We start from the raw sequence: 26,322 nt of genomic DNA on the forward strand, positions 1-26,322 counted from the left end.
TCAACGATTTCTTTATATTAAGTTTTGAGTGTGTTTAGATAAAGTGTGGAGAAAAACAGGACTTTCCCCACATCTTACAGGCCTATTTTTAGATCTCTTTTGCTGTATTTGATCCTGTTATTATTTGGGAATAAGCTGGTATCTGTGTGATGGACCACGTAACGGCACCACCCCAGGTCAGCTCATTAGCCTGCCCAGGCTCTGTGCTGTGGCCTGGCCGAGGATGTGTCTACTGATAAAGGTGGATGAGTGAATGCAAATGGCACAAACTTTTCCTGCCAAGAGGATTCAGAGTAATAGGAAGGCCAGCCAACCCATCAAAGACAAATGGTAGCACAGATCATAGTGTGAGGTGCCGTAAAAGTCAAATCTAGGAAGACGAGGGGTATCATTAGCACAAGGGCTGGCTTTCTGGTGGGAAATACTGATGATATTGGCAGTAACACTCAAGTTGTCTTTGTGTCCAGACTGTCTAGAAGCATTTAATATCTATTACTTTGGAGAATCCTTAAAGTAGTCCCACAGAGAGGAAACTTAGGATCTTTACCTTATGGTTTGGTGAGCACAGACACAGAAGGCTAAGGACATTACCCTGAGTCCCTTAGCTGTAATGAGTAGGTCCGAGGTGTGAACCCTGGTAACCTAACTCCAGAGTTGATGGTGGAAAACAACTCTAAAGATAATGGGGAGGAGCTGCAGTGTTTTATCCAGATGAGCAGAGCTCACACGTGTTTAGGGAAGACAACAATATGAAGGTCAGCATAGACTGTGTATGTGAGGCATGAGGGCCTTTCAGTTCTTCAACTTTGCAACAGTGGGGACATCAAATAGGGTGGTGGTAGCCTGAGTCTCTGACACAAAGTAGGTATTCATCCAACTGTTGGACTGAATTTCCAGATTTTCTGGAGTGGACTGTGATCCAACTTAGCAGCCATTAAGGAGTTAGAATCAATAACTCCTAGTGAGTGAGTGAATGTAGTTGGAGCTGGTAGGATGGGGGAGACGTTAAGACCCACTGTAAGATAGGCCATGTCAGAGGGGATACTAGAGGAGGAATTAATTTATTTCCAGCCTTTCTAGGTGCTGTATAATCTCTAGTAGCTGCCAAGGGTTCAGATCTAGTACAGGTGGGTGACCGCCAAGTCCAGATTCCTCCAGTGACAGGCTCTTTGATCTGTATGAAGCTATAGAAAATGCCTTCTTGGCTATTTGCTTTTAGCTAGCATTTATAGAAAGACCATTTTGGATCAGTCCCTATAGTCTGTGCTGCTATGGAAGAAAAATGAGAAAAAGTCAGAGATGTGGTCTCCCTTAGCCTGTGGTTCTTGTGGAAGAAAGTAATATGCCTTTAGAAAATACATAAAACCACACATGTAGAAGACAATAACTGATTGAAAATTAAGTACTATAAAGCTGTAAGTTCTAGTATTTATTATTGGAATTTGTCCAATCAGGGAAAGTTTTCCAAATGCAGGTGAGCTTTCTGCCTCTTGCAGATGGTGATGGAAGTTTTCAAACATGGGGAGAGGCCCACACTTGCCTCTGAACCAGGCTGGATGAACCAGGCTGGATTTGAGAAGGGCAAGCCTTTAGAAGGAATATAACTGTCACAATTGGAGCAATCTAGGAGCCTGGATGACGTGTCTTTTGGGGGCACTAGATGAAGTGATCATCTTCATTCATAGAACATATTTGTTACCCTTTTTTTTTTTACAGGCAAAGGAAATCTGAATGTTTTGTAGTTGATTTTGAGGAGGCACTTCCTTTCCCATGTTAACTTTCTTGTGATGTGAAATAGCACCTATATGCGGTCACTCAAAATACATGCTCTCCTCTATCAACTTATTTTGATGTTTGACTTTAGGTTCTGAGCCAGGGCTGTGTGAGCAGTTCTCCCATTAGAAAAAGATTCTTGAACCCCTCTTAGTTTGCACAGACTGTGTAGGTCTTCACCTTCGAAGTGTTAAGATGATCTTCACTGGTTAGTGCTGTGGGCCTCTAGGACTCCAGAGCCCAAGCAATGGCTTTGTAGGAAATCCCTCTTTCTAGGGACACATTCAGAACAGGAAAAAAAAGTTGAGGAAAGAGAAGGTTTTCACATAACTCAGACCCTCTGTCAAGGTGGCTGAGAGGCAGGACTTTAGGTGAGGTCAGACTTGCTTGAATAAGAAGCCCACTCAGGGTAGAATCCATATGCTGCCATAGCAAGGCCAATCATGTTTGTTTGCCAAAGCTCTGAGGGCTCAAAGGGTCTAGATGATACTAAAAAGGATCTAAGTGACTCCCCTAGTGCTTGCCCAAGACAAAAAATACAGTGAAAGTAAATCTGATACTAAGTTCTGTGAACTTGAGGCACCTGGGTGGCTCAGTGGTTGAGCATCTCTACCTTTGGCTCAGGTCGTGATCCCGGGGTCCTGGGATTAAGTCCCACATTGTGCTCCCTGCAGGGAGCCTGCTTCTCCCTCTGCCTATGTCTCTGCCTTTCTCTGTGTGTTTCTCATGAATAAATAAATAAAATCTTAAAAAAAAAATGTTATGGACTTAATTGTGTTCCCCCCATATTTCTATGCAGTCTTAATCCCTAATGTGACTGTATTCAGAAATAGAGCCTTTAGGAGGTAATTAAGGTAAAATCCAGTCTTAGTGATGGGGTCCGGATCGTATAGGATCAGTGTCCTTATACTAAGAGACACAGGAGAGCTCCCTGCCATGTGAATACACAGTTAAGAAGGCAGCCATCTGAAAGCCAAGGAGAAACCAGAAACCAAATTGGTTTTTGATCCTTGGACCCCCAGCCTCCAAAGCTGAAAAAATAAATTTCTGTTATATAAGCCTCCCAGTCTATGGTGCTTTGTTATGCCTGCCTGTGTTGACTAATACACAAGCTTGGGTTTGTTTCTACATTGCCTAAGCTAATTAATAAAATCCTCACTTCTTTTTAATCAGCTGGAATTACCTTAATGAATTCTGAATTTGTGAATCTGGAAGGATTGGAAAGGGGGCAGTGAGTGACAGGTGGGAAGAATTGCATGAGCAGATGATAGCCTTAAGAATATTTCCTTGCAGAATAAGCCTGGGAACGCTTTGTATTTAAAATTGTGCCATTCCAATAAAGGTTAAGTCCTTTTACATGATAAAAGCAAAAGTAAGGAATATCTTTATGGGGCTAAAATCTTTAATATTATATTTAGTTTACTACACCCATTTTCCCTTAAAACTATCCTAGGATTAGCCTGATTGATTTTGTTTTAAAATAAGTTTAGCAACTTAATCCCTAAAAAATATAGATGGTGACCATTGTACAAAATCCCCTTTTCCCAAAATTATGTCTGTTTCTCTTTCATTAAGTTCCCAACTTTGTTCATTCCATATCTCAGTTTTGATGTAAGTTTTAAAAAGCAGACATTGCTTCTTTTTCCAACTTGAAAGGCATTTTTTTTTTTTACAATGGCATGTAACAAATTTCATCATTCTCACTAAGTCTGTTGTTTCAGATAGGAGGAAGAGGCAAGTTTTATTGGCTTAGAAATGTTTGCTGGTTTTCATGCATCATACTGTTTAAGCAGGTCTTTCTGTATGGAAGGAGAGTGATTTAGAACACGTGTATTAGCCCGCTTCTGAAAATCCTTAAGTTAACCAGTGTTATAATGAGTGCTACAGCTTTTATTTGGATATTCTATAAAAAATTTTTTAAAAGGTCCTCATTTCCCTGAACAGAGATTCTCAGTCCCAATTCTAGAAAAGCCCAACTTGAACCCAGTTGCTGTTAGCGATTTGTTAATTTTCCTGTTTAGACCTTAGTACATTCTCTGCTGCTATTCCAGCAAATGGAAAAGTCTCCTAAGGATTATTTCAAATGTAGGTCACACTGCTTCTTGAAATGAAAATCAAAATGAGATCTGCATATATGCTAAATGAATTAAAGGTATGTGTTACAAAAATGTTTCCTCCCAGATACTTCTATGGGCTCCTGGTTTGTCCCGGGGAGATAATTATCCTGTGGGGACCAAGATCAGCATAGCCTCTGTCTCTATGGTACTCGTGGCCTCGAGAAGGAAGGGCCAACCATAAAAACTATGTGGATTGTATAATTCTGAATTTACTACTTAGTCTTTAGTATTTCAGCATATAGAAGCTTTTGATCTCTGGTAGATAGAATTCTTAACTACACCAGCTTCTCTAATGCTGTAGGCCCATGTCGGTTCTGTGGCTACCCTTAATGATCAGCTTTGATTGGTCCAAAGTTTGGCTAAAAAGAAAAAAGCTATATGCTTCTGCTAAACAAAACAAAAACTCTTCTAGAGGCTTCTCATCTCTCTGAGAATAAAATTAAAAGGCCTTAACAGGATATTGCTTCCCCCTCGCTTCCCATGCCCCAGCCACATTAGACTGTCTCTCTACCTCTGCAATCTAGACAGGCCACCAGCTCAGGACCAATATGGGATCATTCTCTTTGTCTGTAAAGCCCTTACCCCAGATGCCACATGGCAAACACTCCCTGATTGAGGTGTCTAGTCAAATACTAGCTTTTCAGTAAGAGTGTCCTTGAATTCCTGGTTGGATTAGTGCCCCTTCCTTTTTCCTTAGCTTTATTTTGCTAGATAGCATTTATCGCTACCTGACTTACTCTACTTTTAATTATCAATACTATCTCTCCCCCCAACAGAATGTAAGTTCCATTAAAGCAGGGATTTTTTTTTTGTCTTTTTCCCCCTGCTCTATCAACAGTGCCTAAAATGATGCCCAGCACATAAGTGAGTACTCAATAAATATTTGTAAATGATTGAATGGTGTGATAGCCTCCCTAAACCTTTATTTTCTGGGAGGCAGCTGACTCCCTTTTTGTGACAGTTGCTGAAGTTAATGCTGAGAACACTGATGATGTAACAATGAAAAGAAAATATTTATGGTATCACAGTCAACTCTTTTCTTCTTCCATTAATTTTCCAATTCAGGGCACCTGCTTAGCTGGTTCACCTACCTGCATATAGAAAATAGACATCAGTGTAAGAGAATATAAAAGCCCTTGGAGAAAACATAGCCTTTTATATCTGAATTAGCATGTGGTTCTGAGTTCAGCATGCTCACGGGATCTCCACTTGGGCACTAGAAATAGGAAAAAAAAAAGCATTGACTGGACATAAATAAATGCTTCTTTGAAGTTACATTATTATTTTTCCCTTCCTCATGTACACATCCCTTCCTAAGGGTGAAGTTAGCTTCAATGACAGCTGGTACCACTGAATGCTACCATAAAATTGGTTCGTTAAGCTAAAGTTTATGAAGCAGCTGCTAGGTGCCTGCGCTGTGTTGAGGAGAGTGAGGCAAGATGAGGCTGGAGAAGCAGGCTGGGGCACAGTCACATGGATCTGTCAATCACAGTGGGATTTGATCCTCAGCACAGTATACAGCCTTAAAAAATTTTAACCAAAGAATGATGTGATCAGATGCATATATTTTTTTTAGAGAGAGAGAGTGGGAAAGAGGCAGAGGGAGAGGGAGAGAGAGAATCTTAAGCAGGTTCCGAGCCCAGCGTGGAGCCTGACATGGGGCTTGATCTCACACTGAGATCATGACCTAAGCTGAAATCAGGAATTGGACGCTTAACCAACTAAGCCAACCAGGTGCCCCAATAGGTACTTTTTAATAACTGTTTTACTGAGAAATAATTCACATGTGGTACAATTCACACATTTGAAGTGTACAATTCAGTCCTTCTTGGAATATTCAGAGTTGTGCAGCTATCACCAGAATCCATTTTAGAATATTCTCATCACCCCCAAAATTTTCATCACCTGTTAGTCAATCTCAGTGCCCCTCCACCCTCAGCCTTAGGCAACTGCTGGTCCACTTTCTGTCTCTATATATTTACCTATTCTGGATGTTCCATATAAATGGAATTATATAATATGTGGTCTTTTGTGGCTGGTTTCTATCACTAAGCATAATGTTTTCAAGAGTCATCCATACTGTGGCATTTTACTCCTTAGGATGGATAGATCACATGTTGTTTATCCATTCATTAGCTGGTGGACATTTGGGTTATTGACACATTTTGACTGTTATGAATAATGCTTATATGGACATTGATGTTTGTATGAATGTATATTTCCAGTAGTTAGGAGTATATACCTAAGAGTGGAATTACTGGGTCATTTGGTAAATCTGTTTTCTAAAAATAAAGGAACTGCCAGATTGTTTTCTAAAGTAACTGTATCATTTTATATTCCCACTAACAATGTCTGAGGCTTTAATTTCACCACATTTTTGCCCAAACCTATCAATCATTTTTATTATAGCCATTCCAGCAGTTGTGAAGTGGTATCTCATTGTGGTTTTTCTTTGCATTTCCGAAATGATTAGTGATGTTGAACATCGTTTTATGTGCTTACTGACCATTTTTATGTCTTCCTTGAGAAATATCTACTTAAATCCTTTGCTCATTTTTAAATTGGGTTGTCTTTTTATTATTGAGTTGTAAGTGTTCTTGATATAGTTTGGATACAAGTATTTTATGAGATACATGATTTGCAGATATTTTCTACCACTCTGTAGGTTGTCTGTTCACTTTCTTGATGGCATTGTTCACAAAATAAAAGTTTATAAATTTGATAAAACCCCATTTTTCCACTTTATCTTTTGTCCCTTACGCTTTTGATCATGTCTGAGAAGCTATGGCCTGATCCAAGATCATGAATATTTACACCTATGTTGTCTAATAAGAGTTACAGTTTAGCTATTACATTTAAGTCTTTGATCCATTTGAGTTAATTTTTGTATATGGTGTGAGGTAAGGTCCAGTTTCTTTCTTTCTCATGTAGCTATCCAGTTGTTCCAGTACCACATGTTGAACAGACTATTCCCTACTGAATGGTCTGGGCCAGATTTCTATTTTTAGAAGTGTACTCAAAATGGCAGCAATGTGGCTTAAAAGATGGTAAGAGTAGAGAAAGGGAGGTCAATTGGACAAATACTTGTTTAGCTTTTATCCTGTGATAAACAGGTACTGGAACTGTGGCAATAAACAATATGGTCAGATGTAGCCCAACCTCGTGCTGGTACTGAGGACAAGGGTGCAAATCTAACAGGAAAAAGACAAAAGGAAATGAGATGATTCTAAATTGTGAAAGAAGAAACAGGGATGTTGTACACAGAAATGATGTGGCTATTGAATTGGTAAAATGTAAATTTTTCGAGTTTTTTTTCCTTTTAGTTTCAGATATGTCTCTATACTTTGGTTGAACATGCCAAGTCACATGAGTTGGGTGACTATGGAAAGAAAGATGTCTTTAGTGTCGTTGCACCCTGTGTGCTAGTTTCCCCTCTGAGTTTTAAATGTGTGTATCCAACTACTGGCAGCATTGCCAAACAGACAGATTGAAAGAATGACCACTCTTTCATTCATTCATGTATATTAGATTAAGGAGGTGAAAAGAAACAGATTGAGGAAGGTCTAGATATAATATGGAGAGGACTTTGTAATCAATTATGAAAGATAAGAGTGAAGAACAGGGAATTGTCAGGAATGGGATCAGGGATTCAGTATTTTCATGGTGATGATAGCTACTTAATGCTGAGTGTGGGCTCTCTGTTGAGCACTTTCCAGACATTGTGCCATGTAGTGCTCAAAAAATTCCTCTGAAGGTAGGTACCACCACTACCACTGTAGACTTGCCCTTGATCACAAAACTGTGAAATTTAGTAAATAACAGTGCCTTTTACTACTGTCATAAATGCTTTTACTTTGTCAAGCTTTTTTCAAAAAGTATCTGAATATTGAAAGAAAAAGTATATAATAGTTCTAATTAAATATTTAACAAAGAAAATTCCAAGGGAAAACTGATCAAAGCACTTAAATTTCCCATAATCTCACTGACTCTATATAACAAGTGACTATCTATTGGTGGATATGCTTCCTTTTTGAGAGAGAAACCCTCTTCTGAACACATTTTGTGTAATCGATCCTAGTCTTTTTTTTTTTTAATATTTTATTTATTTATTCATGAGAGACACAGAGAGAGAGAGAGGCAGAGACACAGGCAGAAGGAGAAGCAGGCTCCATGCCAGAAGCCCGAAGTGGGACTCGATTCGCGGTCTCCAGGGATTTACATTTTACCCGAGCTGAAGGTGGCGCTAAACCGCTGAGCCACCGGGGCTGCCGATTCTAGTCTTATAGTGTGTGCTGGATGGGCAGGTCCTTATGGTGTGGTGAGTGCCTCATGCACACAAGTTGAATTTAAGAAATGAGCTTAACCTTGCTTATCTTTGGCATTTTAATTTCTTTCTCTTACTACATGATGTATGCTTTTTATTACAGTGTTTAAAAGTCTAGGCTAATGAAAAAAAGACGATATTATCAGTAATACCTGGGGTTAGGTGGGAGAGGTGACAGGAGGACTCTGGGGTGTGGTGCATGCTGCCTGTTCATAAATTATGTCACATTCATCCTGGCACTTTACTCCCTCGATGTTGGAACTGGTTAGGTCATCAGATTTTAATTTGTCTAGTGGTGTACTTTTTTTAGAGCAGGGTAATGACTTAGGAAAGTTGGATTGAGATCACTCTTTTGTCATATTAATGAAGTACAGCAACTATTTTAAAACTGACATTTGTGTAATTCCTTAAGTTGGAGCCATTCTCTAATTATAAAATGTTTTAAGGAACATTTTAAATCTCTGAGACTAGGAGCAGAAAAAATACAAATGACTAGAAATATAAAAGTCTTTCATTTACTATTTTTTGACTTTTGTTTCCTTTTTATTGCCATATTTTTCTTAATCTTTTGGTTCTTATCTGTTTATCACTTTCGTGGTTATGGTTGCCAGCTGGTATACAAAACTGAGAGCCTATTTGTTGTTATCTTTATGACAATCTGTTGTGTCTGGAGGAATATAGATTTTTTTTTTGCACAATGAGCTATGAAAATCAATATGTACTAATAAAGAGAGAGACAGTGAGAGAGAGAGATGTTGCTAAAAGTCTAGCAGCCATCTAAGAAACATCTGCCAAGAACACCAATACATAGGCTCAGCCCCCTGAGACAGAATATGAATCAGGAAAAGAAAACTAGGGTTTTTTTGTTTTGTTTTTTTTTTTTTTACTGAACCAAGTGGCTTTATTGGGGAGAGCCAGGATTACAACGGACTTAAGAGTTGGCATTTGGGCCCTTCTTCTTGCCAAAGGTGGGCACAACGTTGACAAAGTGTCGGTTGTCTGCATTTGTCGCTTGGCTCGCCCTGTCTTCTTTTTCTCCTGTTTGGCCACCTTGGGAGTCTGCCCTCTTACTTTCCCAGCACGGGCCAGGGAACCATGGACTTTACCTCCAAGCATGTGGCCAGCTACCTCCAGGGTGGTCAGAGCCCCCACTCCACACTGACTAGGGTAGCCTCATCCTCTAGAGGCGAGCCTGCCAGGAGCAGGACTTGATCTTCCAGGGTGATGCCCTCCAGCGAGGCTACATGAGCCTTGCCTTGACCTGGGCGACTGTCTCCTGGCCGATCACCTCGAGGGTGTGTAGCTCCTGGGCGCAGACAAAGAGCTGCATGTCGGCGACAACCGCGGACACCGCAGCAGCTACCACGAAGATGGAGTCGAGCAGTTTGTTTTTATTAAGCCAAAAATTAACAATGAAACATTAAAACATCAGCAAATGCTTTTAAGCTATTTTTAAAAGTTGTTTAAGAGTAAAGGCTTACAAATATGTACCATTTTATATAGTAACAAACGAAATTTGGGACTCTTCTGTTGTAACTGGCTTTTGGCGTTGGTCAGAATGAATGAATGGGCAGATGGACAAAGTTGGTGCAAAATGGCAGAGGGACTCAAAGAGAATGGGCCATCATTCATATAAAACATACCTGCATGCAGTGGATACCCAGTGACATGTTCTGTGTATTGCAGGGTTTCAAAAGACTTTTGCCTTGTTCTGCCTTTTTGAATTTGAACTTGTGTGTGAAGCTCATAGGTCAATTTCTGTGAATGCTTTTCCACATGGACTTCCTCAGCTAAGCACTTAGATTTCATGAATCCGATTCAGTGCCAGGGAAAAGCTTCATGATTTGGCTCTAGGCTTTAATTTTGAATGTCTTCCCATTTCATTTCTTGCAAAATAAAGCAGTTCCACAGCATCACACCCCTGTGCCTGTTGGGCAGCTGCTCGTTCTCCTTCAGAGATTGCCAAAAACATTTTAATTAGTCCATTCACGAAGGAGAGGGAAAATCAGATTAACTGTTTTTTTGGCACGATTGACTTTCTCAAACCCAGGGAATGAGTTTCTTTAGGGGGCCCCAGCCTGCCTGGATTTATGTGGACAGTCAGTGAGAGCAACTGGCCTATCAGCTCTGAGGGTGAAGTGAACATTGCCTCTTAAATGGGAAAAAACTGATAGGTTATGTAGGTACAGGGATGGACAGATGAATGATTCCCAGGAAAGCATTCCAAGAACATTTACTACCTCACTGATTTTAGCTGTTGTAATTTTAAGATGTTGCTGACGACAGTCTCATTTTACCTGCACACCCCCCATCACATGAGTCCTCAGTGTTTTGTGTTATTCCTTTTTCTTATTCCGTTAGCAGTTCTTGATTCTTGTTTTTTTTTCTTTTAGATCTAACTTTTCCTATCTATTCATTCAGTCTTCAGTAAATGTGCTATAGCCTCCTCTAAGAAGTGTATGTACATTCTCTTACTAAATCCTCATCCTGACCCCATGGAGGCAAGTGTGGAACAGCATGTCCCAGGGCTGGAGGGCAGAAGTTCAGCTGTGTCTTCTGTACCAAACAATTCTGCCTTTTTAGGTGTACTGTTCAGTGGATTTTTGTGTATTCACAGATATGAACAACTACCATCACAGCCAATTGGCAAACATTTCCATCCCCTCAAAAAGATATCCTGTATACCTAAAATCCCAGCCTTTAGCCTAAGCAGCCCAGAATCTACTCTCTGTCTCTCTAGATTTGTCTATTCCAGACGTTTCATGTAGATGAAATCATGAAACAATCTTTTGTGACTAGCTTCTCTCACCTAAAATGTTTTCCAGGTTTATCCATGTCACTGTCACTGTGTATGGTGAAGTCATATTCCATTGTATGGAGACAACCCTGTTTGTTTATCCATTCATTGGTTGATGGATATTTGAACTATTTCCACCTTTTTGCTATGACAAATAATGCTGCTGTAAACACCCATGTTCAAGCTCTTATGTGGGCATATGTTGTCACTTCTCTAGGATGTGGAATCACTGTATGCTTCCCTCTTTGAGCACCCATCAGAATGCTTTCCACAGTGGCCACACCGTTTGACACCCCTGCCAGCAGTGGGCAAGGGTCCCACTTACTCCACGTCCTCCCCCACACCTGTTATTATGTGACATGGTCACTGCAGCCATCCTGGCGAGTGTGAGTGGTATGGCCCCATGGGGGCTGTGGGCTCTGAACCCCCACAGTGCTCCCTCTGCCTCTATGTGCCTTCCCCTTCCTCTGCCATAGTCATGGGAGTCCGCATGGCTTCCCAGCACTGCATCAAGGTCGCCCTCTCAGAGCCTTACTGACATACTGTGTGGTCCCAAGAGCTTCCCAGAGCAGGATGCTCAGGGGCATCCCCATTTCCTGCAGGGTGCTGTGTGTACTTCTTTGGGATTACAAACACACTGCTGTTGACCTCGGCCTTGCATTCCAGTCTTCTTTTAGGCAGAGTAGAGACTGGCTAACTAATGAGACTGGTATATTTATTATAACCTGCCTGTGCTGAGTATGTTCATACTTCTAGACCTTTGTTCCTGCAATTCTTCTGTTCCATGAGACCCTTTCTGCCTCTGCCAGATGGAATGGATTTCTTACATGTTCCTTCAGTGTTTATTATTACCAACACTCACTTGGCACCAATTTTTTGCTTGGCGTTTGTTATCTATTTGGGCTTTTGTGTGTACATACCAAAAATGCATATCACACAGAACAGCCACAATAAAGGCCACTATTTGTCACTCCCTGGTTAAGAAGCCAGGCCTTACCAATGCTGTTGAAGACTGCTTTGTACCTAGGATCACATCACCCCTTTTATCCCACAGAGGTGACTATTCTCATCAATTTTTTTGGTCTTTCGCTTGCTTTCTTTCGTAGTTTCTACCCATCTATGATTCATATTGTTTTCCTTACATGTATTTGAATATAGAGGAAATGGAATTGCACTGCAGTCTCATTTAGTTTGTTCAAGGTGGTTTAGTTTTAATCCATGTTAATTCATGTGGCCTTAGTGTGTTCATTCTCACTGCTACATGAAGTTCCATGGTGTGAATGTTACCACAACTTACTTTATTATTCTCTTGTCAGTAGGTATTTGGCTTGTTGCCAGATTTTTATTATTACACACAACATGGCTGAGAAAATAGTAAATGTCTACTTGTGCATATGTGCAAATATTTTTCTAGGGTATAATACTTGGGAGTAGAATTGCTTGGTAGTGGGGAATGTGCATTTTCAACTTTACTAATAATGCAAAATTATATTCTTAAGTGAACTGCCAACAATTTATAAAAGTTTTCCCTAATCCACATCTTGGCCAAGACCTGTATTTTTTAAGTATTTTAATCTTACCAACGTTGCAAGTGTGAAACGGCTTATCTCCTGGTTTCAATTTTATATTTTCTCACTTGTTCATAAGAGGACTTTATTACTAGCCATGCTTTTTTGCCTTAGTCTCATATCTGAATTAACTTGCCTATGATGACTTTTCTTTTAGTTAGCATCCTCCTAGCACATCTTTTTGTGTCTTTTTACTTTTGGCTTTTCTGTATTTTTTTTAAACATCATCTAGCTGGATTTTGTTAGTTTTTGTTTCTAATTCCAGTTGGAGGTTTCTGTGAAGCTGGAGAATTTTGTCCATTACTACAGAGACTCTAGTGATTGATTGTTGTTTGGGATTCATGAATAATGGGAGAAATGGGTTTGCATGTGGCCATAGTACTAGGCAGCATTCCAGGATGATCCTAGGATTCTATGCCCCTCTGATGGATACTCCCTACATAATCCCCAGGACTGAGAATATAATGGTTTTACTTCCATGATTAGGTTATCCTTTACGGCACAGTCAACTTTAAGAAAGAGAGATTATCTAAGTGGGCCTGACCTATCACATGAGCATTTTAAATCTGGTTCGAAAGGTCAGAGATGGGGCAGTTGAAGAAATTTAAAATGTGATGAGGATTTGATGGGCAGTTGCTTCTTTGTAGCTGGAGGGGAACCACAGAGCAAGGAATATAGGTAACCATCAGAGCTGGGAGTGTCCCCACCTGCAGCCAGTGGGGAGATGTGGACCTCATTCCCACAACTTCAAGGAACTGAGTTTGCCACAGACATATGAGCTTAGAAGAGATCCTGAGCTCCAGAGGAGAACCCAGACTGGCCTGTCCCTTGATTTTAGTCTTAGGAAATGCTGCACAGAGAATCCAGTTATCCTGGGCCTGGACTTCCGACCTCCAGGGTAGGAAGGATTTGTTATATAGCAGTAAAAAACTAATACAATCACGTTGCAGTGAGAGAGCTTCGGGACACTGTTCAGGTGTTTTCAGAAGGTAATTGGGAAAAAAAACACCTGTATTTGAGAGGAAGCTCTAGTCTGGGATAGATTTACAACTGTTGCTATAGAAACGTGAGGACAAACAAGGTGAATCAGAAAGCGAATAGGTGAAGAGCATCTAAACAGAGCACTTGGACAGCACCCCCATTTCCTACCGTGGAATTGTGAAGAAGGGTCTGATGGGCAAAGAGGTAGAGCTCAGAGCAATGTAAGTTACAAAAACTGTCTAAGCTTTATCTCAATGGCAAATTGTCACTGCCTTATGAGCTGAGCACAGGTTATGTACTAACCACTTTCAGAAATACACAGTGGTCTCACTGTTTTTTCTCCATTTAGAAAATTCACATTTTCTGGTGACTTTGGTGAGAAAATTCACCAGCATATACAGACTGCTGCCTTGTCCACAGGTCATTTCCTGGGGGGTAGGGAAGAGAAACAAATGTCTATTGATCTCCCTTTTGGTAGGAATACCTTATGTTAGGAGTGGAAAAAATGAAGAAAAGCAGACCCGTATCTGTTGATGTCCTAGGATGGTAACTGGAGGGCAAGTGTGCAAAGGGTCAGGATGGTCAGGTAACCAACATAAGGAGAATGGATGTAAGGTTCAGATGAATTTCATCCTATACCAAGCCCAGGAAATGATTGACCATCCTGGTTTCCAGGTGTCTTAAATAAACAGGTGTTCTCAGAATGAACAAGTGATTGAAGTACTAATTATTCAGCAACCTTTGTGCTAGCACCTGGATATTAGATGTCACCCAATATAGGTGTTTCCCTGCCCTCCCCCAACCCCCATCCATCCGGCTGGGCAGCAAGCATGCCAGTACCGTATAGAGGCCTTGCAGTGTGCTGGCTTTTCTGTTACATCACCTTTGAGGACCATTGCTCACCTGGAGAAACAATCCTCCTCTACCAATAGGAAAAAACACAGGAACAAAACTAGCCTGGAACTAAAAAACTTTCCCTTAAACCCACAATTTTTTTTTTAAATTTTCTTAAATATTTTATGCTCTACTTGTCCTCCACGGTCATGTCTGGTACATCAGACCACAGGGATCCCCCCCCACCTGTTGCCAAGGAGGATGGACTCAGATGTCTGCAGCAAACTCTGAGTATAGAGCTACATGCTGAGCTTGCACACCAGGGTTAGAAGCAGTGACAGTTGACCAGGGTGGGATCTTGGGTCCTTTACAGGCCAGTGTTCAACCTGTGCTGACGCTGGCCCTCCAAGGTGGACCTTCCTAGACCTGAAGGACCAAAGACCAGCAGGAAGGATACCAGCAAACTTTCTCTCACATGGGTGTGAGGGTGGAGGGTGGAAAAAGTGAGCCAGGTCTTCTGAACCCCTCTTGTCACTTTGTGCTGTGGGTAGATAATTGAGATCTGCCTGAGGTAGCCAGGCTCCTGAGTGTGACTCCCAGACAAATCTGGGTAGACCAGGGCAGCCCCTGGTGGTGCAGTGGTTTAGCACCGCCTGCAGCCCGGGATGTGATCCTGGAGACCCCAGATGGAGTCCCACGTCGGGCTCCCTGCATGGAGCCTGCTTCTCCCTCTGCCTGTCTCTGTCTCTCTCTCTCTCTCTCTCTGTGTGTCTCTCATGAATAAAGAAAAATAAATAAAAATAAAAACTTTAAAAACAAAACAAAACAAATCTGGGTAGACCAGCCTGGTGACCCTCTGCTTGACCAGAACTATCAAACACCTTGGTGCATTAGCCAACCCTAGCTGTGTACACTCTGAGCCTGCCTCACTGAATGCTTTTCTGACTTTATTACTGGGACGTTGCACTTTTGCTCGGTTAACTTCTGGACACTGCTCCCAACCTTGCTTTTAACTTTCTTTCTCTATATTGTTGACTCTACCCCAGTTTTGCTCCTAATGTCCACAATACCCATAGGTCCTCATTCTTGTTTGGGTTCCTGCATTGTAAATGACATTTTTGTTTCTCATGCAAAAAGAATTGATTATAATAAGCCCAAGGGGAAAAAGCCCGAGTCCACATGTGGTAAGACTAGTAAGAAATCAGACTGATTTTCTTTCTGACTTAAGTCCTATCTCCATAAGGAACACAGAAGATCAGTCTGAGGACCTTGTGGCTGAATGTCACCTGCTGTGGTGGTACTGGTACCAGTACATAATGAGCACTTATTATGCGCCAGGAGTTTATACTAGGAGTTTTATATGTGGGGTTTATTTCATTCACATGGCAACACCAATTTTCTGGTAAGAAAACTGAAGTGTAGGAAGAATAAGTAACTTGACAAGCAAATACTGTTGCTAAACATATGTTTCCCCTTGGGGTATAGAGAGAAATACACTTACTAGAAAGCTAAAGGTAAAATAGTGTAGACTTATTTATCTCAAAGTCATCAGTGGTGTTTTTCAGTTAAAGAAACCCTTTAATGAGAATTATTTTCCAAAGAGAATACTTTCTGATTTATATAAAATAAACTATAATGTCTTGTGTACGTGAGCCGAAGTACCCTTGTGCTTGAGAAGGCAGGTGAGAGCAGCAGAGCGTTTCTCTGTAACTAGATGTGAAACGTGGCGGGGCTGGGGGCAGGGGTGGGCAGGGCGATGCCTGGGAGGTGAGGGTCCTAGCTGCCAACTGCCACAAGCCCAGTAGCTGAAAACGACACGAATCTATTCTCTTACAGTCCTGGAGGCTCCAGGGGCGAATCTGTTTCCTTGCCTTTTGCAGGTTCCCATAGATGCTGAATTCTAAAGGATTTCTTTAAATAATAAATTCCTTGACTTGTGGCCCCTTCCTCCACCCTCGCAATAAATCACTCCACCCTCTGCTTCTGTCATCACGTCACCTCCTCCTCTTCTGAAGTAAAATCGCCCTCTGTGGACACTTGTGATGACATTTAGAGCCATTCAGATAACCCCAGAAAATCTCTTCATCTCGAAATCCCTAATTATATCCACAAAATTCCTTTTCACTGGATAAGGTAACATTTAGGTTCTGGGGGTTCAGACGTGGACATATTTAGGAGGTTGTTCTTCAGCTTGGGAGCACATGGCAATTGATCACTTGCAAGGAGTCCTTTTCATGGGAAGGCAAGAGCTTCAGGGATCTGGAGGAAATCCCAGCCACTAGGCAGGAGTGCTGGGGGGCTCTACAGGGAAAAGCTTAGAGAAATGGCCCTGAGAAGAGGGTGCAATGGCTTCATGTGGCTATCTTGATTTTCTTTTTCTTTGTTGATTTTCAGTGTAGTAATCTGGTATCTTTATCATCCCCATCCTCCTCCTGCTGGAGCACAGTGTGCACATACCTCTGTGCAGAGCTGAGGTAAACAAAACCACAAAATCTGGGGCACATTTCCCCCCCAGATCTCAGAGTAAAGCTTTTTATATGTAGATCAGCCTAACTCTGTGGTGTGATAGAGAATGTAGAGGTCACTGGAATTTTCAGGATAAATCATTAACCTTGAAAAATATTCAAGCTCAACCCGTGAACAAACTTTGGTAATCTGCGAAACATTGTTTACTGGAACATTACAGAAAGAAGTTTGGAGCTTTTGGGGTTTTTTTGTTTTTTGTTTTTTGGTGGTGTTTAGTTTCACAGGAACATTAGTCACCACACAGTGCTGTGGACAACCAGGGAGGCGATCTTGTCATTGTCATTATTTGTATTCTCTCTTGTCAAAGCCACAGCATCCACCAGACCAGACGGTAAGAGCTGTATTTGCAATACTGAAATGCAAATAGCACAGGTCTTTGGACAACTTGAGAACTTGTGTCCTGGCTGATTGGAAATGCTCATGGCTAAAGTCAGCCATCATCCGGAATAAACTTCCCCAGAGGGAATTGTTCAGACTTACACGGGGACCACTAATAAAACACAAACTAGAAAGTGTCCTCCAGCAACAAAAACACGTGGGATGTTTTTCTATATAATATTTCACATTAAATGTAATTGTAGATTAACTTTTATAGAGAAAATATTTACCCAAGCCAGATATGCTTAAATCCTTTCATTTCCTCAAGTATGACAAAGCACTGGGAATATGCTCCCCTTTGTAATTTCCTACCGATTTGCCCCAGTTATGGATAGAACATTAACTCTGCAAAGTCTGCATATGGGAAACTACCCCAGACGGAAATCTTAAATTGGCCAGACCCTGACTCTGGAGTTGAGGCCTCTGTGCTGCGGTCCCAGCATTGAGGCCCACCCGTGGTACGCGGCCTGCTCACCGAGCACAGCTTCCCCTACCTTGCAGTTCTGTCCCCAGGGTGTGGTGAGGGCCAGGTCATCCACAAGGCTTTTTTCTGCTTTTAGCTCACATACGGCTCGGCTTCAAAGAACCACATGCTGGCTTTAGTTAAAGCCAAAACCTGTTTTTATAGTCTTTATGAAACGTCAAGACTTGGAATAATAGTCCTTAGTTCCTATTTTATTTAATCTGTTTATTAATAAACAAATTACTAATAATTTCTTATGGAGAATTTAATAATATCTAAATTCCTGCTGTGAATGGACTTTGAAACCATAGCGATAAAAAACAAAAAAAAGATTTTGAAGTGAAACACTCCTGGCTTTCAATCTGGCCTCTACCATTTACCAGCTGTGGCCTTCATCCAGGAGTTGGCTAGAATCATGCCTTTTAAATGGTATGAAGTGGGGACATCTACCTCAAGGACACATCCATGCACATGGTCCTTAGTATAGGTCCTTAGTATAGTACTTGGCTGATAACATTACCTGTTTAATAATGGAAGTAAAAGTAGCATCGAGTTCTTGCCCGCTATTTCATCTATGCTGGGCCTTGCATCTTGAGCAGAAGCCACCAATATGTAAAAGTCATATTACTTTTTAGGATAACTTAGGATATTTCTTTGATCCATGAGATGGATAGATAAAATGTCTCTGCCTGAGGGAGAAAATAGACATTTTATGTGGTCAAGACAGCATCACACTATTGCTAGCAGACATGTGAGATGCTCATCTGGAAATTGTGGGTGCAGCATCTGAGCCTCCAAAAAGGGGTCTCCTGTGTCACAGGCCCTAAGGCTTTGTGTGAACAGAGCCACTCTGTCCTGTCTTCCCTCTTGTGCTGTCTCCACAACAGGTAGACGTCCTCACCGCATCCACTGCAACAAGTGTGGGGAAACTGTATAATTAGCACATAAATGTGGGCAGAGAATGGTGTGCCTGAAACTGTTGTCCAGTTAGTTGCAATTGCATTCTCCCTGGGAGGTGATAGCTGTTAATACTGCCTCGGAGAACTCTTTCAGAATGCAAATGTCACTTCATCTCAGATCCTGTCACATGGGTGCCCTTCCTGTTGTGTCCATATACCCTCAGTGCTGACCCTACACAAGATTTTAGTGGGTTTATTCAGTTACCCTTACACAAGACTATGCCCTTGAATTGCCTCTGCTGGTTCCACTGTGCTCTTCCTCATTTTCTCCTCTGTTTTAGGACTCTAAGCATATTCACTTATTACCTCATAAGGCAGGATCAAGGTGACCTTGCTTTGATTCCCGCTCTCTCACTTTCCCTGTGCCTCTTGGCGCTTCTGTCCTACAGAGTACTGGGAAGGGAAGGGGTGAGATGCCACCCGCAGTGTGGCCAGACCAGATGCTGTGCAGGTGCTTTCAGGTATTCTCATTTGACCCTAATTATCACCCCCTTGACATTCCCACTGAGCTGGAGTAAGTACTTTGTCTGCTGTTTTACAAGTAGGCAGTTTAGGATCAGAATTCGGGTCTGAGTCCAACTTACTACATCATTACTTGGAGTCTGTTGTGACACCTGGATCTTTTTCTTGGCTTGGTATTATTATTACTATTATTAGCATTATTGCCCTAGCAAGGCTTGGATGAAGTTGGTCCTGTCCTATACTTGTTTGGCTTTGTCTGATTTGTTTCTTCTCCTTCACTTTTAGATGATTTTGTTAAACTAAAAAAGTTAGAATTGGTGATAAAAGATCTATAAGAGACTTAGGAACTCATCCTCCTTAAGCATTTCATAAATTACAATTAAGGGAAGATTGTTCAAAGTGCTAATAATGGCACTGTGAAAGAAAGTGCTAAATTGGGTGGCTCTTCCAAGACCCTGAGTGTTTAGTATGCTCACATGCCTTGTGTCAGAAGGGAATGCAGTATAGAGGCACTTCTCGAATTTATTTTTGTCTGTCCATATCTCAATTTATTAGAAAGCAAACATCAGATTAAGGCAGATTTGTCTTCAACTCCATCAAATTGCTTCTAGTTTGGAAGAACAAAAGGGAATAGTGGTTTGCAAGTCAGGTAGGCTTGCAAGTGTCAGCTGTGTGTCAGAATTACCTGCTATTATATTGGTGTTCTCTGCTTTTACTGCTGGTGTTTAAAATGTAGTAAACGTGTGAAAGAGGGCTCACGTGGTAGCTTCTGCCCTTCTCAGAATTTATAGCCTCTGGTGGTACGCTACTTCACAGACTCAACAAGTACTACCCAGTGCTCCTTTCTCTTTATGGGCTGAGCTTTTTTACTTTGCTCTGTATTCTTACTTTGCAGTTTTTCAGGTTTAATAGACCTAACATGAATGCCATAAAGAAGGCCAACTGTGGACTCCCTGCTCAATTTTCTGATCTGGGAAAAGCTTACTACATAAGGTGGGATTTGACAAGGAGTTCTTGGGTTTTTATGGTTTAATTGGGTAAAGAAGGGACTACAGATAATTATTAAAGCCATAATAGTTAAAATATTGTCCAGTTAGATTCCTGTGCTTGTGGTTTTCTGCATCCTCTTCCCAGACGTTTTTGGCCATAGGGTGTTTTTTATTCGGAGTGACCCCTGTACTAAGTTACTAAGGTACTAAGTCCTTGAGAGCCAATGTAAGATATTTAGCATCACCCAGATGGTGAGTGGAACATCTCTGTTGGTATAATCAAATTCACAAAAAGTAGTATATAATGCTCCAGTCAGCTTTTTTTTTTTTATTCAGCTTCTTTAAAAAGTGGAGGGATGTGTAGCAGAATCTAACACACGACACACATGAACACGAGAAATGGGGCTCACTAGGTGACTCATATGAAGGTGTCACTTAGAACTGGGAAACACTTTGTTTCATGTACAGCAAACTTGTTCTTTCTACACAAAACTGTGAGCAACTACATCTGAAACTTGATTTCATTTATATGAAAGGCTGTGAAAAACTTAGGCTTGGAAATAAAAGTGATTGATTTGTAAGTGACAACATAAAACAGGAAAATGTCTTCCTTCATTGGTGGGCAGAGTATCCTCCCAGTTCTGGTGTCCCTGAGACATCCCTAGCACTGTGTTCCGCTTCTCTGCGCTACTGACTTTTCACCTTCCAGCCTCTTCCTGTCCTCTTACGTTCCTCAGACATATTGCTCTATCTCCCTCAGGTCAGGATAAAACCAAGCTTTTCTCTCCCCAGCCCAAAGAGCTGGGCTTTTCCAAGAGGAAAGAAATCCTCACTCCCAATCATTGGGATTAGAGGAAAGAAGCAACTTTTCCCCAGAAAATAGTGTTTGGAAGTGGAAGTACTGATGGTCCCTTGCCAGTTGTTCCTTCCAGTGTCACGGCAGAGGTGAGCAGCATTGCACTATGGGAAAGCATCTGTACCAGAACTCAGAAGATGTGGTGGTGGCCACACAGTGATCCCATCACTAGCCACCTCCAGTGCCTTGAGCAAACTGTTCGCACTTCAGGCCTCCACTTCCTGTTTGTGAAATCAGAGGCTACATGATCTCTAAGGTATTATTTGTTGTTGTTCCAAAAATCTAGATACTATTTAAATTTTAATACCTAAGATAAATAAATGAAATGTCTCCTGAATTTATTTTTAATATATTGTTTTTGTCCAAAAATATTCACTGATGTAAATTAATCATTTAAAGAAGTGTTATTTTATTTCCTGTGAGACTATTTTACTTGAAATGTTTTATTTTTCATTGTGTCCTTTCAGTGGATTCCAATGCGTCTATGAGCTGAGTTGGTCTAACAAACTAAGTGATAACAGAATGGATATTATGTTTTATCAAATCAATCAGTCAAGTCTCAAAGGGATAAAAATTGTGAAAAAAAATACATGATTTATTCCAGTAAAAGAAGTAACTTATGGCTGAAAAAATATACCCTGTATTACTGTATTATGCTGATTCATCCCACAGGTGTAAAGAAACCTGGAAAGCATAAACATTTGGAAGTTATTGAAAATTTATTGAAAATGGAGTACAAAACTTCCATCCTTCCTTTGTTCCCGTCCCAAATGTAGAATTATTGTAGTTTGCTATGGTTTTTCTTCTATCTCAGAGGTGTGATTTCCCTGCATGTGAGAAAAGTGAATGGGTTGGATCTAAGAATAATAGTACATGCCTTTATGATGAAATATAGACAGTGGGAGATGTGTGTCATGAAAGGCTTCAGTGCCTAATAAGGAAATAATCGGACTAACAGCAGGTGTTTTAATTAACAGAGAAGTTAGTTTATAGCATAATAAAGAATGGCATGAGGGATTATATTGCCCAGAAAACCAAGACAGATTTGGGGGGGGGGGCAATTTTTTCCTTCCTGCCCCTGTAAAAGTAATAAATATTGTTGATTTTGAAGAGAAAAAGAAGGAAATAAAAGTCACTAATGGTGTCACCATTCTCAGACAACTACTGTTATTTCCTTGTAACTCTTCTTGTTTGCACGTACCTGCATGTGAGTGCACATGTTTTATTTTTCATGGTGTACCCTGTGTATTATGCATTTTTCACAAAGTCTACTAGGTCAGAAATGGCAAGTGGAGATTAGAAACCTAGGGCAAGAGAACTCCAAACTTATGTTCTTTCCATGAGGAATCTCTGCCTTTTAATTCATGCTAATTTAATAGTTATTTGTTCTGTTCTTCATACTCTGTTTACCCTCTCACTTACTGGATTTTAATGGTTATTTTTCAAAGGTATGCTGTACAGTACTTGTGAGTGTTGAGTCACTTAATATTTTTTATCCATGGGCCTACTTAAAAAAAAAAGAATCAGCTGTGGTCCAAAGAGGTAGCTTGAGAATTTATCCATTCTATCTCCTTTCTTCAGCTACAACTGCCCAGATGCTCTCTGTTTAAGGACCTCCTAACAATAAAATTGTAAACCACAAATAGTGTTTAATACCCTTTGATGTCAGCAAATTATTCCTTCTACCTAATTTCAATACCTTATGGCACAGCTTAACCCCTTTCTCTTTTGATTTTTCTCCATTGGAGATGAGGAGCAGCTGGTTACCTCTTTTGTAACATTGCCTTTTCCCAATGAACAAACAAGATCAAGTTACCCTCTAACTTTCTTTTCACGTTAAATTTCTTCTCTGAGTCCTCTTTTACCACAACAAGTTTGCTATGAAGACTGCAAATAGCACCTAACATGTGGTGCACGTTCAGAAATGAAGTTTAATTGGATAAACTTCAGTATTGATTGTGAGTTGCTGTATACATGAAGCATTGCCTTCCTTTCTAAACCCTTCTCCCCATCCTGGTCCCCATTTCTGTTCCTGGTTAGTACTACTTGGAAAGGCCTCTGTGTCCAGCTGGGAATAGGAACCAGGCCCATTGCTGAGATAACACTTGGAAAGCCTGTCTGTAGGGACTTGAAGTTCTTAGCTAAAAGCTCTTCCTCATCTCTAGTCTATGCCTGTAGTATTGGAAGTGAGGAGTAAACTGAACATAAAACATTAGGGAACATTGGCTTATCTCTTCTGCAACTGATGTTCATGTAGTACTTTGCCATTTATAAACACGTAGGATCTTTGCAAGCATTTATTGAGCATCTCCCATTGGTGGCCCTTTACCAATGGATGAGATACTGGAGCTTCAGGGTTGCTTAAAGCAGCTCTTACCTTCAGAGAGTTCACAGACCCATAGAAGGGACAGAATATAACAGATCATCATGAGCCATTGTGATAAGCTTTCTAACAGAGGTAAGATAAAGGTATAGTGGTGGCAGAAAGGAACATGCGATTAGTTCTTTCTGATGGTCAAGGGAGACCCAAGAAAAGGTGGTCGACCTGAGTTCTAGCATGACACCTAAAGTATAACTTCATTTGTTGAATTCCGTGTTTCCATTCCCCCACTAGAAGCTGGGTATTAGATCTTCCCTCTTGGAAATCCTGGGTTGCTAGTTGCTGGCTAGCTAGAGTATTGGATGTGAAAGGAGACATAAGTTTAGATATACCTGAAGAGTTAGGGACTGTGTCTTAGAGAACGCTGAGTGAGAAATAAAAGTCAGAAATTTTTTTTTTTAAGTCAGAAATTTTTAAGTGAGAAAAATAACTGACAGGAGAGGAAGGATGAATGAGAGGATAGGTGAATCAGGAAAGTAAGGATACCAGGAAATGTTTTTAGCCTTCCAAGGGAGAATAGATGGTAGCCCAGGAGATGGCTGACAGTGGGCTGGGGCCAGGACAGGGATTTTGAGAGCAGGAGTAAGGATGACCTAACTGTCACAAATGGATGTGGTTTAAAGATGGCCCTTTTAGGGATGTGCTGCCATATTTCTAGATGTGAGTTGTGTTTCTGTGAGCCCTGAGTGCAACACAAGGCCCATGAGACGTGAGACATGGTCTGCAGGCTGAGCCGGAGCCACAGATACAAGTGTGACTGAGGATACAACCTGCACCAAGGGCTGGCAAATGTGTCCTGGAAGGGCTAGCTTGTAAATACCCCAGACTTCATGGTCTCCCTGCACTCGATTCTGTTGTCGCACAGAAGCAGCTGTGGACAATGCCAGTGGCTGGGTTCCAGTACAACTTAGTAGCAGGAATGGGCAGTGAGCTGGATTAGAACCATGTGTCTTCTGACCCCTGGTCTAGATAGTTCTCAACAGGGAGACTGTAGTTGATCGTAGGAGTGGATCAGAGTGTATGCTGTGTAGATATGCCTGATCTAGAGCTCCAGGGAATGCAGACCAGCAAGCGTAAAGGAAGACAAACCAGCAAATGAGATGCCTGTCAAGGAGAGAGGTTTTCAGTGTTTAGGGGATGTGGGTCAGAGTCCACTGAGATGACCTAAGTGCTGGAGTAGTGACGTCATGGTATCCATCCGGCAGGAGGGTGGCATCGTAGGGACAGAAGCACTTTGAAGAGTAAACAGAGGGTGAGTAAGTAAGGGTGTGGGGTTTTATCCCAAGTTTAAATATGAGGGAACAGACTCTCACAAAGGTAAAGCAGATTACTCAGGCCTAACCCAACACACACACTCAGGAATTTGCATCTTGTTCCTGTGTGCAATTTCTAAAAACCATGCCCACTGGGGCCTGAGGTAATTCTCTTGGTTATTTTGTAAAATCTGAAGTTAAGAGAATCCTTTCTGGTTTGACCAAGGAGTTACCTGTTGGTCTACCAGTACCCTTCTAGAAGTAACCCACAGCCGACTCTGCCCCCAGGGACTATCACGTTCACTCGCAGAGACCAGAGAGCACTTTCAATCAGTAAGGATACCACTTGCTGAGTCTGAGGACTGTCTCCTACCCTGGGCCGAGAGCATCAGGTGTGCTAGCTCATTTAACCTGTGTATCAGCCCTCTGATTTCAGAAGTTTTATTTCCATCTTACCCATGAGAAAACCCTAGTAGAGTCCAAGATGACTCCCCCAGAGTAAGTGGTGGGCTGGGATTTAAACACCCCTATCCCAGAGACTTCTCACAAGCAGAGGGGCACTGACTGCAAATCTGAAACACAGGTGTGATGTCCCTATAGTCTCTAATCCTAGGGTCTCTGCCCCTCTCCCCCATCTCTTTCTCTGATAGTTACTATGATTTAATCTTTAGGAAGGTTGCAGGGCTGTGGAATTTTTTTATATCCTGTATTTTCATTCTGAGGTCTACCACCATGGCTGGACATGAGAACTTAGCCAGTAGTAAATGATAAAAACGTGTTGTGATGGGAGGAAGGTGGGGAGGCAAAGGGTGTGGGTGTGGGGGGAGAACCCAGAATAGGAAGGAGCAGGGATTTGTGGTGAAGGGTGGGGAGGGGGCCAGGCCTGGAGGGCCCCTCGAATGTGTCTGTGTACCCTAAACACATCTGTTTTTAGCTGGCTTGCTTCTGCTAACAGTTTCTCAATTTACATATGTAAGAACTACAGGCAAAAAGACTGGAATCAAGAAGGCATGCCACTTGGATCCCTGCCAGCTTTTATTTCAAGCTGACAACTTTCTGGATGTAATACAAGATTTATAGTTGTTTGTTTCTCCTAATGAGGTGGCAAGATAAGGCTGCATCTGTTACAGCTGTTCAGCACAGGATATGTGAATATTGGTTTCTTTTTTAGAAAGAAACATAAAAACATAAAACTTTCAAGATCCAAAATAGTGTAAATTAGCGAGCTGGTAATTGGACTAATCTCAAGTAAAAGTCTTTTACCTGGCTGGTGAGTGTGAGAGGGAAAGAGAGATTGACACGTGAAATTGGTGAGTAAAAACTCTCCCTTTTCTCTTGAACTTCTGGAGCAGGAGAGTCACGTCGTTCATTCAAGGAGGGGAAGAAAATTGTCTGGAGTTCTCTCAGATGTCTGAATGATCCCTTCCTGGTCAGGGCCTGAATGCTGGAGTGCCAGCCCTCCACGGTGCTTGTAAGCCCGGGTCTCTGGGCATCTTGGTCATGTGTTAGCGAGGCAATGGGAGCAGCTGCTGCTTACCCATCAGAGGCTTTCACCACATTCCACCTGACTCCTCCTTTACCCTGAATGGAGCTTCTTGACCTTATGCTCTTACTTGCAAGAGAAATTCTTTTCTCCTTCAGTCAAACTATATTAAAATGGGA

The 26,322-nt window shown here is 41.4% G+C and overlaps 1 protein-coding gene and 1 pseudogene across 7 annotated transcripts in view; one reads left to right on the forward strand and one right to left on the reverse strand.

Moving 5' to 3' along the window:
- LOC112918518 (phospholipid-transporting ATPase IB) overlaps nt 1-26,322 on the forward strand; it is a 579,220-nt gene that overhangs the window by 292,477 nt on the left and 260,421 nt on the right. The window lies entirely within an intron of this gene.
- Nucleotides 9,094-9,545, reverse strand: LOC112918622 (ubiquitin-like FUBI-ribosomal protein eS30 fusion protein; annotated as a pseudogene).

The sequence above is a fragment of the Vulpes vulpes genome, chromosome 9 (assembly GCF_048418805.1).
Source record: "Vulpes vulpes isolate BD-2025 chromosome 9, VulVul3, whole genome shotgun sequence".
NCBI lineage: Eukaryota > Metazoa > Chordata > Mammalia > Carnivora > Canidae > Vulpes > Vulpes vulpes.